A 14546-nucleotide genomic window follows, 5' to 3' on the forward strand; every position below is an offset into this window, starting at 1 on the left:
TCTACATAAGCAGAAAAGCAAAGCCAGATAAACAATGAGAAGGACTTGCTATAGAAAACAATTGTACAATGCACTCTTGGACCAGTGGTTCTTAAATGTGGGTCTGCTTAAACTGGAGTCACATACCAATGTCTAGAGATAGTTTGTATTGACTTAATTGACCTGAGGTAGAAAAAAAAAGAGCATTGTAGTTGTTCAGCTAAGGAAATATGTCTATACAAGCTCAAAAGACAAAAAAAAAAAGTGCCAGAACACAGAAAGATCCATCTAAAAAATTAAAATAATAAAGGAGACATTTGACTAGAATGAGAACACAAGAGGCAATAGATCAATTCTCTACAGCTGCAGAAGGAAAAAAGTTGAATATTCTGGTTCATGGGTCTCCTCCATGAGCTGATTGACTTGAATGAACTCCATGGTATTTTAATTCTGAGCACATATTAAACAATGCTAGTACATAGATCTATACAGCTTTTAGAATTTCGTTCAAGCAAATTGCTTTTCCATAAAATAACACTATTTTAATAGCTGCCCATATTTTCTTTTTAAAGTATAGTTTTATTAATTCTTCCAAAATTTCACAAAACATATTTTGTACCGTATTTACCCACCCTCCCAAAACCCTTCCTAGATAAACACCTCTTTCCTATCCACCCAAATTTGTGTTTATTTTATCTACCCTCAAGGCCAATTTGTGTTGCCCATATATTCTTGGATGTGTGGGCTTCTCCTGGAGCACTGAAAACTTATCACGGTCAACATGCCTAAATAAAACTGATCCTCTATCCCACAGACATTGACAGTTGCTAATACCCCTTGGCTGTGAATGCAACTTTGTTGTGAACTACCTCTCTGTGCTGGAATTTGGTATTATTTGGGCTTGTACATACAGTTTCTCAGTATACATGCTCTCAAAATTACTATGAGTTCACATGAGTAACTGCATTGGAATGTATGTAAAACAATGTTTCCTTATAGTCCTTTACCTCCTCTGTTCCTTACATACTTTTTATTGTGTCTTTTAAAATTATTCCTGACCCTGGGAGTTGGAGTGCAGTATCTATCAGATAGATAGATAGATAGATAGATAGATAGATAGATAGATAGATAGATAGATAGATAGATAGATAGATATTTCCATTTAGGGCTGAATATTTTTATAGTCTTATTCTACTGAACAGTTGTGGTTCTCTATTGATCACTAATACAGTCTTCTATGATGAGGACTTAGAGATGCATCCATTTATGAGTAAAATGCATAAGTCATTGAGAGTTAACTTACTATTATGTCCACTTAGCAGAATTATAGTAAGTTTCTCTTCTAGGATCAATGACATGTATGGCCAGACAATGGTGATAGAAATAGGTTTCATATTGTGACACTGGCTTTTAAAACAACTAGAAATAGTTGGTTGCCCCCATGATATTTATGCCACTATAGCACCAGTGGTCATTTCTTGCCAAGCCAATGATTACTGTAGTTCACAATGCTCATGGAAAGGCCAGATTGATGATTAATTTTCTCCTCTGATTGTGAATATAGCATAGTAGGAACACTATGAAAGTAGTTAAGAGTGATGATGCTTCTGGGTTGGTACCAGCTTGATGTCTTTATATTCTATTCCATAAGTATGTGATATCTTTAGAAATAGGGTCATCCCATCAACTTTTGGAGTGTCACCAAAATCATTGGCAACAGTCTATAATGTTTGGGAACTCATCATTAGTCAAAAACTCCAATATAAGAAGTAACCCATTCACAGAACAGGGCTTGCTATTTATTACAGTGACTATTATGGGCATTCTTTTTCCATTATAATATAACAGGTATCTTTAATTCTGTGTGTGTGTGTGTGTGTGTGTGTGTGTGTGTGTGTGTGTGTGTGTGTAAATATATATTTAGGGAACTTCTATAATGATAGCATTTGATATGACTTTTTCAAAAAGTCTTTAGTGTTATTTATTTTTCACAATATTCCCTGCTCTATGCTGCCCCCCATACTCCAATTTAACCATTCTTGATCCATAGTTCCATTTTAACTCTTTATACCAGAGATTTCTTTCTCCCTTCCCTTGATAGCCACTTCTCTGTGGGGTTTTCTAATGAAATACATATATCTGAAGATTCAATACTAACATCCACAAGTAAGAAACAACATGAGGTGTTTATTTCTCTGTCTGCATTACCATATTCTACCCCATGCATTTATTTGTGAATTTCAAAAGTCTATTTAACTTAATAACTGTCTAGTTCATTGCAAAAATATACCGCCTTTCATTCATCAGTTGATGGACATCTAGGCTGTTTCTGTTCCATGGCTATTGTAAATAGAGCAGCAATGAAAGTGTATGAGAAGGTATCTCTATAACAGGATAGGAAATCCTTTGAGTGTGTGCCTATGAGTGGTAGGAATAGTGCCCATGCGATAGATAAATTTTTTGGCTCATCCACTTCTCCGCAGGGTCATCCATCTGTCCCTCCTAGGGTCTTTCCCTGTTAGCTAGCCTCTCTGGAGTTGTGGGTTGCAGTCTGGCCATTCCTTCCCTCCCATTTAGTATCCACTTATGAGTGAGTACATACTGTGTTTGTCCTTCTGAGTCTGGGTTACCTCACTCAAGATGATATTTTCTAGATCCATCCATTTGTCTGCAAATTTCATGATATCATTGTTTTTTTTTTGTTTTTTTTTTTCCTGCGGAGTAGTACTCCATTGTGTATATGTGCCATATTTTCTTTATCCATTCTTCAGTTGAGGGACATCTAGGTTGTTTCCAGGTTCTTGCTATTACGAATAATGCTGATATGAACATAGTTGAGCATGTGGCCTTGTGGTAAGATTGAGCATTCCTTGGGTATATGCCCAAGACTGGTGTAACTGGGTCTTGAGGAAGACTTATTCCCAATTTTCTGAGAAACCACCATACTGATTTCCAGAGTGGCTGTACAAGTTTCCATTCCCACCCAGAGGGCAAGGAGTGGGGGATGAGAACATAGGGAAATAAGAGGGTCAAGCTGGAACAGGGACAGAGTGGGAGGGCAGGGAGGAAGATACCATAATATATGAGGACATCGCCGGGCAGTAGTGGTGCACGTCTTTAATCTCAGCACGCGGGAGAAAGAACCAGGCAGATCTTTGTGAGTTGGAGGCCAGCCTGGTCTAAAGAGTGAGATCCAGGAAAGGCGCAAAGCTACACAGAGAAACCCTGTCTCGAAAGACCATATATATATAATTTCTTAATAAAGAAAAATTTCTTTCCTTTTACATACCAACCTCTGTTCCCCCTCTCTCCCCTTCTCCTGCTCCCCCTAACCTCCTCCCATCCTACCCCCATCCCCTCCTCATAGAGGTTAAGGCCTCCCCTTGGGTAGTCAACACAGACTGGTATACCAAGTTAAGGCAAAAGTTTTTCAAACTAGTGTCCCTAAAGCTAAATAAATTTTTTCCTTTTGTCACACACATGCTGGTTCATTCTTTCTCTTGAGAGCACAAACTATTGCTATTTTGGAATTCTGCTTTCACTCCATTTGTGAAAATAAATTTATGAAATACCAATACTGATCACTGTAAAAAAAAAAAGAGGTTAAAAATAAGAATTCTGAATGTGTGCTGTACAAAGCAGGGAAATAAAATAGAATAAAGCCCCCAGATCCAGCTACACTGTCCTCGAGAACATGATGGTGTTCTTTACACACAGCGTCACAGGACCCCAGGTGAGGTCCCCAGTCCCCAGTGTGAGTGTGTTGCTGCCTCAAATGGCAAGATGGGAACAACCAAAATCACATAACCTTTGTAGGCCATTTTATCAAAGTAGATTTATGATCATAAAAGGTCTAAGCTATTCTATACATTAAACTTGTGGTTTAAAAAAAAGGATCTAATATTCTGATGAAAGATGAAATGAATGTTATTATGGAGCCAAGTTAGCGTTGCCAGGCTGTGCCAGCCTGGTTTTTTTGATGCCATTCTCTTCATCCTCAGTTTCAGTAAATTTGAAGTCATATGTTTGTTTTCATCAGGAAATAAGATTAAGTCAGAAGCAAATGCCCAAACCGTGCCCTCCCTATGGCATTGCTGTACAGAATCTTATTAGATATTGAGCCACCATTACAAACTCATGCGGGTTGTATTACTGAAAATCAGAAAAATCCCTCAGGACATTGAAGTATTTACCTGGCTCAACCTAGGATCCAAATGTTAGAAGAGCTCAGAAGTGCTGCAGGGAGTTACATGAAAGATAAGGAAAGTCACTGTCATTTCAAAATCTGAATCTGTGTAAATATGATTAATTGGCGAAATTTGCACAGTGAAAGATGTTCAGTACTTCTCACCAGTGAAAATATTAACATGTACAAAGAAGGCCACTGTGAACAGACAAGGGTTCCACTGACAAGTTGACCCAGAGAAGATGGCACATTAGCTTCCATTGCAGGGACAGTGCTGGTGCTGGTGTCCAACCTGCTCCTGTGAGAGAATGTGGTCTCAGTGCTCAAGTGTGGCAGGAGGAATCCACAGTGCAATTTTCTCATGGATGGACTGTTTGGGGAGACTGTCACTGTATCGATAAAGACCAATTCTAAAGCTGCAAGATCATTGGCTGACTTTGTTAAGTACACACATTGACTTCTGGCTCCTTTCCATAAAGGGTCTTCATGTGAATAGATGAGATGAGATGTTGTGCAAAGGAGAAAGCCTCATGATCCAAATGTCAAACAATGTACCTTCATAGCCAAAATAAGCAGTAGATACTAAATATGTTGGATAAGAAAATATGAAACTCAAATATTTGCCAAAATGCATTGATTTTAATTTTTTTACTATTTTTAAATTATCACTTTGTTTTACTGGTGTGACACAAGGCACTGACAAGCATGGCTGAGGGAGAGAGTTGATTCTCTTTCCTTTATTTAGTTAACATAATTCTATTGGCATTCTTTGTTTGGGGCACTGTAGATATACAGTAAAGGACACCTGCAATGTGTTGAATTATACTGATTAAATAGAATGGCAGACACTGAGGCTAGGTCTGTATGTGAAAGGAAATTAATAATTCAACAAGGATAGGGGAAATTTCACAAGGCCCCAGCATAGTTGAAGAACTACAGACAATCAATAGCTGCTGAAAGAAGGAACATCAGTCATCTTCAGGGAGGAGTCCCTGATAGTTTTGCCAATCCTGAGTGTCCAACCCTAAATGCATGTACATAAGAGCCACAGAAAACAGACTCAGAGGTTCTACAAATATCTACATATGCATAGCAATTATAATTATGAAAGAAGAGGTCATGCATATAACAGAGATTGGGGGCATAGCAGGAAGTATAGAGGTGAGATAGAGGGTATAAATGATATAGAGTACTCATGAATGAAAATCTCAAGATCAATAAAAAATCACAAATTAATATTGTTAGTCTTCTTCAGCTATCTCCAAATACTATGAGTCATTTTTAAAACAACTCCAATGTGATGTAATAAAAATGAGATCTGGTGTGTAGAGACAAAAATGTCCTGTCTGTATGAAAAAGCCTCTTTAAAGGCTCCATGTTGTCTATCCTGGTTGATTCAATAAAGACAGAAGGGAGGAAGAACTCCACACATTTACAAATGTGGCTCAATTTATATTTATATATTTCTTCCATCTATTTTATAATTTTTTTTACCATTCCCTTTGCATTATGGGCTATATTTATAACACCCTTACACTCTTTCCAAACTATCCATAACTTTGACAATAGTATTTTGCTGGTTAGTTTCTATATTCAATCTAACACAAATTAAAGTCATATGGGAAGAGAAAAGTGAACCGAGGAATTGCACAGATAAGAACTGGCAGTTCTCTGGGGGAGTTTTTTGATTGTTAATTGATGTGGGGTGGTGCCTCCCACTGTGGGCAGTGCTACTCATACATAGTTGGTCCTGGGAACCAATAAGAAGGCAAGTTGTGAAGGAGCCAGATAGCAAGCTAGTAAGCAGACTGCCCGACTCTGCCCCTGCTTGAGTTCTTAACCCTGATTTCCTTCAGTGATGAACTGTAACTTTAACACATTTGCTGAAATAATCTCTTTCCTCCTCTCATTGCTTTGGGACAGAAGGTTTGATCAAGGCATCAGAAAGCAACCCAGAACAGAAAGTGATGACAGGGGAAGCAGAATGCCACTGAGGTGTGCCCGAGGCCCTGTGGTTTGGGGAAGGATTCTGAAAGTTTTGGAAATCTTGGGATAGAAATCCATTTAAGGCTTAGAGCATAAAATGTTGCTGTTCTGTGTGCGCTTGGGAGATGATAATGCTGGTAAAAGTACAGATGGTGGAGGATTGGCTTGTGAAGTTTCAAAGGGAAGCAAAGTCTCTCTCTCTCTCTCTCTCCTCTCTCTCTCTCTCTCTCTCTCTCTCTCTCTCTCTCTCTCTCTCTCTCTCTCTCTCTCTCTCTCTAGTATTTTAGATTAAGAGTCTGTGGAACTGAAACATTGTCTGTTTCACTGGGTGTCATGGCTAGGTTTCCATTGTTATGATAAAATCACAGACCCAAACCAAATGGGCTTCCACTTTCACATCACTGTCCACCATTGAGGGAAGTCAGGGTAGGAAACCAAACAGGAACCTGAGGTAGAAACCAAAGCAGAGGCCATGGAGGAATGCTGTTTACTGGCTTGCTTTACATGGCTTGCTCAGCACACTTTCTTATACCACTTAGTGCCACCTGCTCTAAGATGGCACCACCTACAGTGGGCTTGGCACTCCCAATCTATCATTACTCAAGAAAATGCCACATAGACTTGCCTACATTTCAGGCTGATGAAAGAAAGCACTTTCTCATCTGAAGTCTTTTCTTCCCAAATGCCTCTGCCTTGTAGCAAGTTGACAGAAAACGAGGTGGCACACTGGGATAATGGCTGCTGGTGAGCTGAGGCTGAATAGTTGACCGCTATTAACAACAACAAAAAACCTAGTAGCATTAGGAGAAATCTCCTGATACATAATTCTTTTGGATCAGTGAACACTGGCTGTGGTCCAAGGTGACAGAGGCAGAACATCAAGCTGGCAGTGGAACAAGGCCATGTGTAAGCGTCTCCCTCATGGTACTTCCTCTGAAGCCTGAAGGCGTCATGGTGAGCACCCAAGGCTTGGTATTGTGTGAGGATTGGTGGCCCTGCAGAATGACCCTGAGAGGCCACTTATGAAAGTGCAGCCTTGGTTTCAACAGAGACCCCAGGGTATTGGGATGCCAGTTTTAGTCCTGTTTGTCAAATGATAAATTTTAGGATTGGTGAGAATAGCCAACTAGGAAGTGTTTAGGAGCTTCAAGAGTTAGATGATTAATGGTGAGACTATAGATCAATGTTTAAAATTTAGGTAAAATGATCATTTCCTTAGTATATTAATTTCATTTGTAGGAACTTTAAAAATTAAATATTTATTGAATGTATTAGCATTCTGATATTTATTAGGTTTTACAATTTGGCATCCACAAGAAATTGAATATTTCATCATTTCCAGGACATACATCCTGATTTTGAACCTCTAGCCTAGGGTTCAAAATCAGGATCTTCAACAGATGCCATAATGCTTGCTTCCTTGCTCAAGAAAACAAGGAATAAGCTGAATGGATGGATCCACATTCAGGCTATTTTTCTGCAGTTCTACTGAAATCATACATTGGCTTTGGTATTGATTGTCATAGAAACCACAGCAGGTATATTAATGACACCTGCAGGAAATGAACAACAAAAGGAAAATTATATTGCACATCTGATAGATTATAAGTGAAATCTGGTAAGTGGCATTTTAACAGCGTGAGGATCCTTGCATAATACCTACCCTCAAGGTTATACTTACTACTCTGTAGGAAAGTTTGAAATGACATTGACATTCATGCGTAAGCACACATTAATATAAGCTTGTGTGATGCCAATACAATTGTATTTGTCATATGTTACTATTGCCCTCTATGTTGACAGAGGTTTGTATACCTCCAAGTCTACTCACTTCTCTTGTTTTTCACATATCTCCTGTTTGAATTTCTGTGTTTTTTTTTCCAAGAGTTGACACCTGATTGCTCTGTCTATTCCTGGGCCATAACTGAAATCCACCTGAAAAAAATGTATCTAATACATGCCATGTGATTTTCCTCATCATATAACTGTCCCTCTGTGTGATGACAGGTCTTCATACCATGCCAGATCTAACATGCAGTTGCTATTATCTTTCGCTTCTGATCTCCTGCCATAAATCATCTAAGATGATTTCTACTGAATATTATTATGTATTTCTATATACTCCTGCACTTACAACCCATCCTCCATGTTTTGCTCAATAGTATAGCAATGTGAGGGCCAAAATTTTCTTATTTAAATAATTGTAATATAATGGAATTTAAGTAAGAATAAAAAAAGGAACTGGAAGACATTTATGAGTGATATCACTTCACTAGAAGCTCCATAAAGCACTCTAATGACATTTCTGGATTTAATCCCCTCTAAAATTCCATAACACGTGGTCAATGGCTACATTTATACTTCTACTTCTATCATCTTCAAAGAAACGTTTAAAATATGCATGTGGGATGATAAAAGGGCTGAGAAAGAAGTCAGAGAAACATCACCCTTTACAATAGCCACAAATAATATAAAATACCTTGGGATAACACTAAACAAGTGAAGGACCTTTTTGATAAGAACTTTAAATCTCTAAAGAAAGAAATTGAAGAAGATATCAGAAAATGGAAGGATCTCCCATGCTCATGGATAGGTAGGATTAACATAGTAAAAATGGCAATCTTACCAAAAGCAATCTACAGATTCAATGCAATCCCCATCAAAATCCCAACACAATTCTTCACAGACTTGGAAAGAAAAATACTCAACTTCATATGGAAAAACAAAAGACCCAGGATAGCTAAAAGAATCCTATATGATAAAGCAACCTTTGGAGGAATCACCATCCCTGACCTCAAACTCTACTATAGAGCTATAGTAATAAAAACAGCTTGGTGCTGGTATAAAAATTGACATACGGACCAATGGAATCGAATTGAAGACCCTGACATTAATCCATGCACATATGTACACCTGGTTTTTGACAAAGGAGCCAAAACTATACAATGGAAAAAAGAAAGTATCTTCAACAAATGGTGCTGGCATAACTGGATGTCAATATGTAAAAGATTACAAATAGATCCATATCTGTCACCATGCACAAAACTCAAGTCCAAGTGGATCAAAGACCTGAACATAAATCCAGTTACACTAAACTTAATAGAAAAGAAAGTAGGAAGCACTCTTGAACGCATTGGCACCAGAGACCTTTTCCTATATAAAACACCAACAGCACAGACCCTGAGCACAACAATTAATAAATGGGACCTCTCAAAATTGAGAAGCTTTTGCAGGGCAAAAGACACAGTCAATAAGACAAAAAGACAGCCAACAGAATGGGAAAAGATCTTCACCAACCCCACATCTGACAGAGGATTGATCTCCACAGTATATAAAGAACTCAAGAAACTAGACATCAAAATACTGAACAGTCCAATTAAAAAATGGGCTAAAGAGCTAAACAGAGAATTCACAAAACAAGAACTGCAAATGGCTGAAAGACATTTAAAGAAATGCTCAACATCCTTAATCATCAGAGAAATGCAAATCAAAACGACTCTGAGATACCACCTTACACCTGTCAGAATGGCTATTATCAAAAACACCAATGACAGCCAATGTTGGAGAGGATGTGGAGCAAAGGGAACACTCCTCCACTGTTGGTGGGAATGTAAACTTGTACAACCACTGTGGAAATCAGTATGGCGGTTTCTCAGAAAATTAGGAATCGAACTACCTCAAGACCCAGCCATCCCACTCTTGGGCATATACCCAAGGAATGCTGATTCATACCATAAAGATACATGCTCAGCTATGTTCATAGCAGCACTATTTGTAATAGCCAGAACCTGGAAACAACCTAGATGCCCATCAACAGAAGAATGGATGGGAAAAATGTGGTACATATACACAATGGAGTACTACTCAGCAGAGAAAAACAATGAAAGCATGAAATTTGCAGGCAAATGGATGGAACTAGAAAAAATCATCCTGAGTGAGGTAACCCAAACCCAGAAAGACAGTCATGGTATGTACTCACTCATAAGTGGATTCTAGATATAAAATAAAGAACAATCAGACCACAACCCATAGAACCATAGAGGCTATATATATATAGTATGGAGGTCCCTAGGACGATTGTGGCTTATAATAAATTTTGGTTTTACTCAGTTATTGAAAAAAATAGCCCAATGAATAGAAACACATGAACTATGAACCAAAGGCTGAGGGGCCCCCAGCTGGATCAGGCCCTCTGAATAGGTGAGACAGTTGAATGGCTTGATCAGTTTGGGAGGCAACTAGGCAGTGGGACCAAGTCCTGTGCTCATTGCATGAATTGGCTGTTTGAAACCTGGAGCTTATGCAGGGATACTTGGCTCAGTCTGGGAGGAAGGGACTGGACCTGCCTGGACTGAGTCTACCAGGTTGATTGCAGTCCTCGGGGGAGGATTTGCCCTGGAGGAGGTGGGAATGGGGGGTAGGCTGGGGGTAAGGGAAGGGTGTGGGAGGGGGGAGAATAGGGGAACCCGTGACTGATATGTAGAACTGAATGGTATTGTAAAATTAAATAAATAAATAAATAAAAATATGCATGTGGATTGCAAAGGGAAATTGTTTTACAGCCTCTCTGAGCAACTACTATGTGAACCTGCTGTATTCCTCTTGTTTCAAAGTGATTATTTGATTCTAAGTGTTCAGCCCCAAGGCCTAAATTGGTATCCAGAATAGTGAATGCCTCAAACAACCCTCTGAACTATCTGGTAATTGAAGCATCTTCAAGAATTAGCTTCCCTTTTTTCTCATCTTCAATTTCAGTTACAGTGAGGAAAAAAAAACATAAACAAAAGAACAACAAAAAAACCTATAAGACTTAGAAGTTGTTACACAATTATTCCCCAAGGTGAGCAATTGCTTACACTTCTCTTCTTTTCTCATTCTCACATGAGATGTCCTGTGCAAAGGGAACTGAGTTTTGAAGTACTTCTCCTTTCAAGGAAGAAATTCATTTTAGTTTATCTTCACAGAAGCATCGTTTAGTAAATACTTAAGTTTGTGTAGTGATTTGAATAAAAATGGCCCCCATAGGCTCATAGGGAGTGGCACTACAGGAGGTGTGCCCTTTTGGAAGAAGTGTGTTGTTGCGGGTGGGCTTTGAGGTTTCAGAAGCTTAAACCAGGCCCAGTGGCCCTCTGGCTCTCTTGCTGCCTGCCCATCAGTATGTAGAACTCTCAGCTACCTCTCCAGCACCATGTCTACCTATACTCTACCATGCTTCCAAACATGACAATAATGGACTAGACCTCTGAACTGTAAGCCACCCCAATTAAATGTTTTCCTTCATTAGAGTGGCTGTGGTCATGATGTCTCATCACAACAATAGAAACTCTAACTAAGGCAATTTGTATCCATTATAAATTTCAGCTTCAGTTACAAATAAGAAAAAAAAACCCAATTTCTATTTTCCACTGTAAATTTACTAATTAAATACTTACTCATAGTCTATGGTGGAGTAACCTTCACTATTCTCAATTCTCTTTTTTTAACCAACATAATTATTTTATTCTGTCCAGTACTGATTAGAACTCCCCTTTTCAGAATAAAATAAGTTGGAGGATAACTGGAAACAAGGGACAAGCCTCCGCCTTTGTCTTTTCTAATCTTCTTTTCTGTGTATCTTTTCTTCTCTGCATATCTAATCTCCTTTTGCCCTTCTCCTGTAGAGACAGTTTTGATTACATGTAGACCCGTGTGGGATAACTTCACCATATCAAGTGCTTTAATCATATCTGCAAAGTATCTTTATCCCCACAACATAACATTTACAAGGTCCAGGACTGAGGATTTGATATCACTTGTTGGACATTATTAAGTCCACCACAGTTACTTATTATATTCTCAATTCTAAATATAGTATTGAATTCCTGAAATTATTTTTCTCTTTTAAAGCATAGCTGAAGGCAGGGATATATTAATTTATTTTGTATCTTCATAAAATACAATAATTATTTTGCATTAATATAACTGTGCAAAAAAGTCTTTTGTTATATAGATTTGGGGTAATAAAAACTTGTCTTATAGTCTACAAATGTCTGTGCAAGAGACTTTCTGCAGCCCACATACATCAACTTAGAGCTCAGAAGTACAGAGAAATAAAGGCATTAAAAATTGTAACTCTTTCCCACTTCATTAAATCCTGGTTGACTCTATACATCAAAAGCTCACTATTCCTGGGTTATTGGCAGCTTGAACCTTCTGGAGGGTGTTTTCTGCGGAAACCCTCATCCAGGGATCTCAGTACGAAACAGCTATTCCTTGCACTTGTTTAAACTTTGCCTTCCTAGGCAGAAAGTTGGATGCCTAACTACCTCAACAGATGATCTTAGCCTGGTCATCCCTTAACTGTCTGAATCTCAGTCATCAAGTGCAGCTTTTGTAGGGCCTAACGTTTAGGATATTGAACTGATTTGCTCCGAAATATGAGGGATATAGTGTAACATCAAATCCATGATAGATAAAGAATAGTTAAAGGCTGAAGACATGTAATGTTCATTTAGTAAAATAAATGAAACCAGTTTTTTCATTGTCCATGTGTCAAATCTATGTCTAAAATCAAGGACCATATTGCTGGTTGTCCATCTGCCAATTCCCACAGGAGCATACTTTGGTATGTGTTCCTGGGCTACATGCATGAGTGTGTGTGCACGCGCGTACTTGCATTTGCAACTATCTTTTCATAATCTCCAACATCTAGGAGAAATAGCTATCAAAATTGCTAAACACATGAGGAACTTGACTAACTCTCCTGATGATTAGTTCCAGATGGAAAATAGAGGAAAGGTAAACTACCCTGCCTGGAGCGGCATCTTTACAATCAGACAACAACTCCTGAAAACCTAGCAGAAGACATTCCATCAGAAATACCCTTAGATGGCGCATTCCTGCTATAAGACTTCCTTTATGTTTTCCCCTTTGAATGCTTATTTGGTACAATGGATCTCTTATTTAAAGATAAAAACTGAGTCTGAGTCTTTCAAGATACCAAAATCTAATAAATCAATTGAATAAAATTTGTTTTGTTGATTTAATGTAAAATCTGCCTATACTATTGGTGTATTCCAAGGAAATATTACAGGAATAACAGGCATTAGGCATGCAACAAAAACATTTTGCAACTTATCTAATAATTATAAAATTTCCATGTGTCAAGTTGTTATAACAAAAAGAACAATAATTTGAATCAGTCCCTCCAGTTTTTCAAAAGCATAAAATATGTGGTATCTATTATGAAAACTAGCCATTCTTGATAAACCCATTGATGTTATGCGATTAGCCCTTCCTTAAGTACTCTGAAATTTTCAAAACCTTTGAAATGTGTTTAGATACACATGGAATGGCTCTGAATTTCTCTACATTTTCTTTCAACAACACTCCTCTGAATTATTCTTCTTAGCATCATATTAGACTTATTCCATGTGTTTAATTTTTTAGAAGCAAATAAAGAATAGTCTTGGTATCACACAAAGAACAAAAGAAATGTAGCTCAGCAAGGCAATTTATTTTTCCAAAAAAGTCTGCACCAGAACCCAAACCAGGCTAGCAAGCACATTTCGCAAAGATGGCTTCTGATTTTTATTCCTGCTATAGATGTGACAATACTGTGTCCCAGTGGTGGGAGGAGCTCTACTTCACCATCTGATCTGATTGTCCAATTGACCCAAAGGGGTGAGGGGTCAGGAAACATAAGCTTGCCAAGATACACCTTTGATAGAAAAAAATCTTACAAACATACAAAGCTTTCTAGGACAATTACAACTTCATCTCACATTTGCATCGTTTATTACTATGCGCTAATTCTCTGTATCTCACAATTACATCCTTTAGTACTATGCCCTAATTCTCTCTATCTCACACTTACATAATTTAACACTATTCCCCTCATTCCCTGCATCTCACACTTACATCATTTGTACTATCCCCTAATTCTCTGGTTGTTGAAGTCACAAGTCTAGGAAGACAGGGATGAGCAGGGTTTTTGTTTTTGTTTTTAACCTTTTTCCCCCTTCTTACTTATGAGTTTCTATTCATTTGATTTTTTTTGAAACTTGGATAGAGAATTGGGAGACTTGAGAAAATTATGACATCATTGACATGACAGTGAAGATTTATTGCTGATTAGAACACAAAATTAATCCCCTGAGAATAGCAGTTTCCTCTCTCATAGGACATAATAATTATTTCTTAAGACACACAGTTGAGATGGCTCAGAGTTCAGTGTCTGGCAATAAAACAGCTGTATCATATATGGTGGCCTTTCCAGTCTCTGCTGCTTCTCCCCTCCCTGTGAAAGATATTGGTTCAAACTATAGTTTCTGCTAAAAGGCAGGCAAGAATGCCCCAGTTCACAAACACACTTTGGAACAGACTGAATCACTCCTGCTTTCCTCTTGGGTTCTCT

Source organism: Peromyscus maniculatus, chromosome 5 (assembly GCF_049852395.1).
Source record: "Peromyscus maniculatus bairdii isolate BWxNUB_F1_BW_parent chromosome 5, HU_Pman_BW_mat_3.1, whole genome shotgun sequence".
Taxonomy (NCBI): domain Eukaryota; kingdom Metazoa; phylum Chordata; class Mammalia; order Rodentia; family Cricetidae; genus Peromyscus; species Peromyscus maniculatus.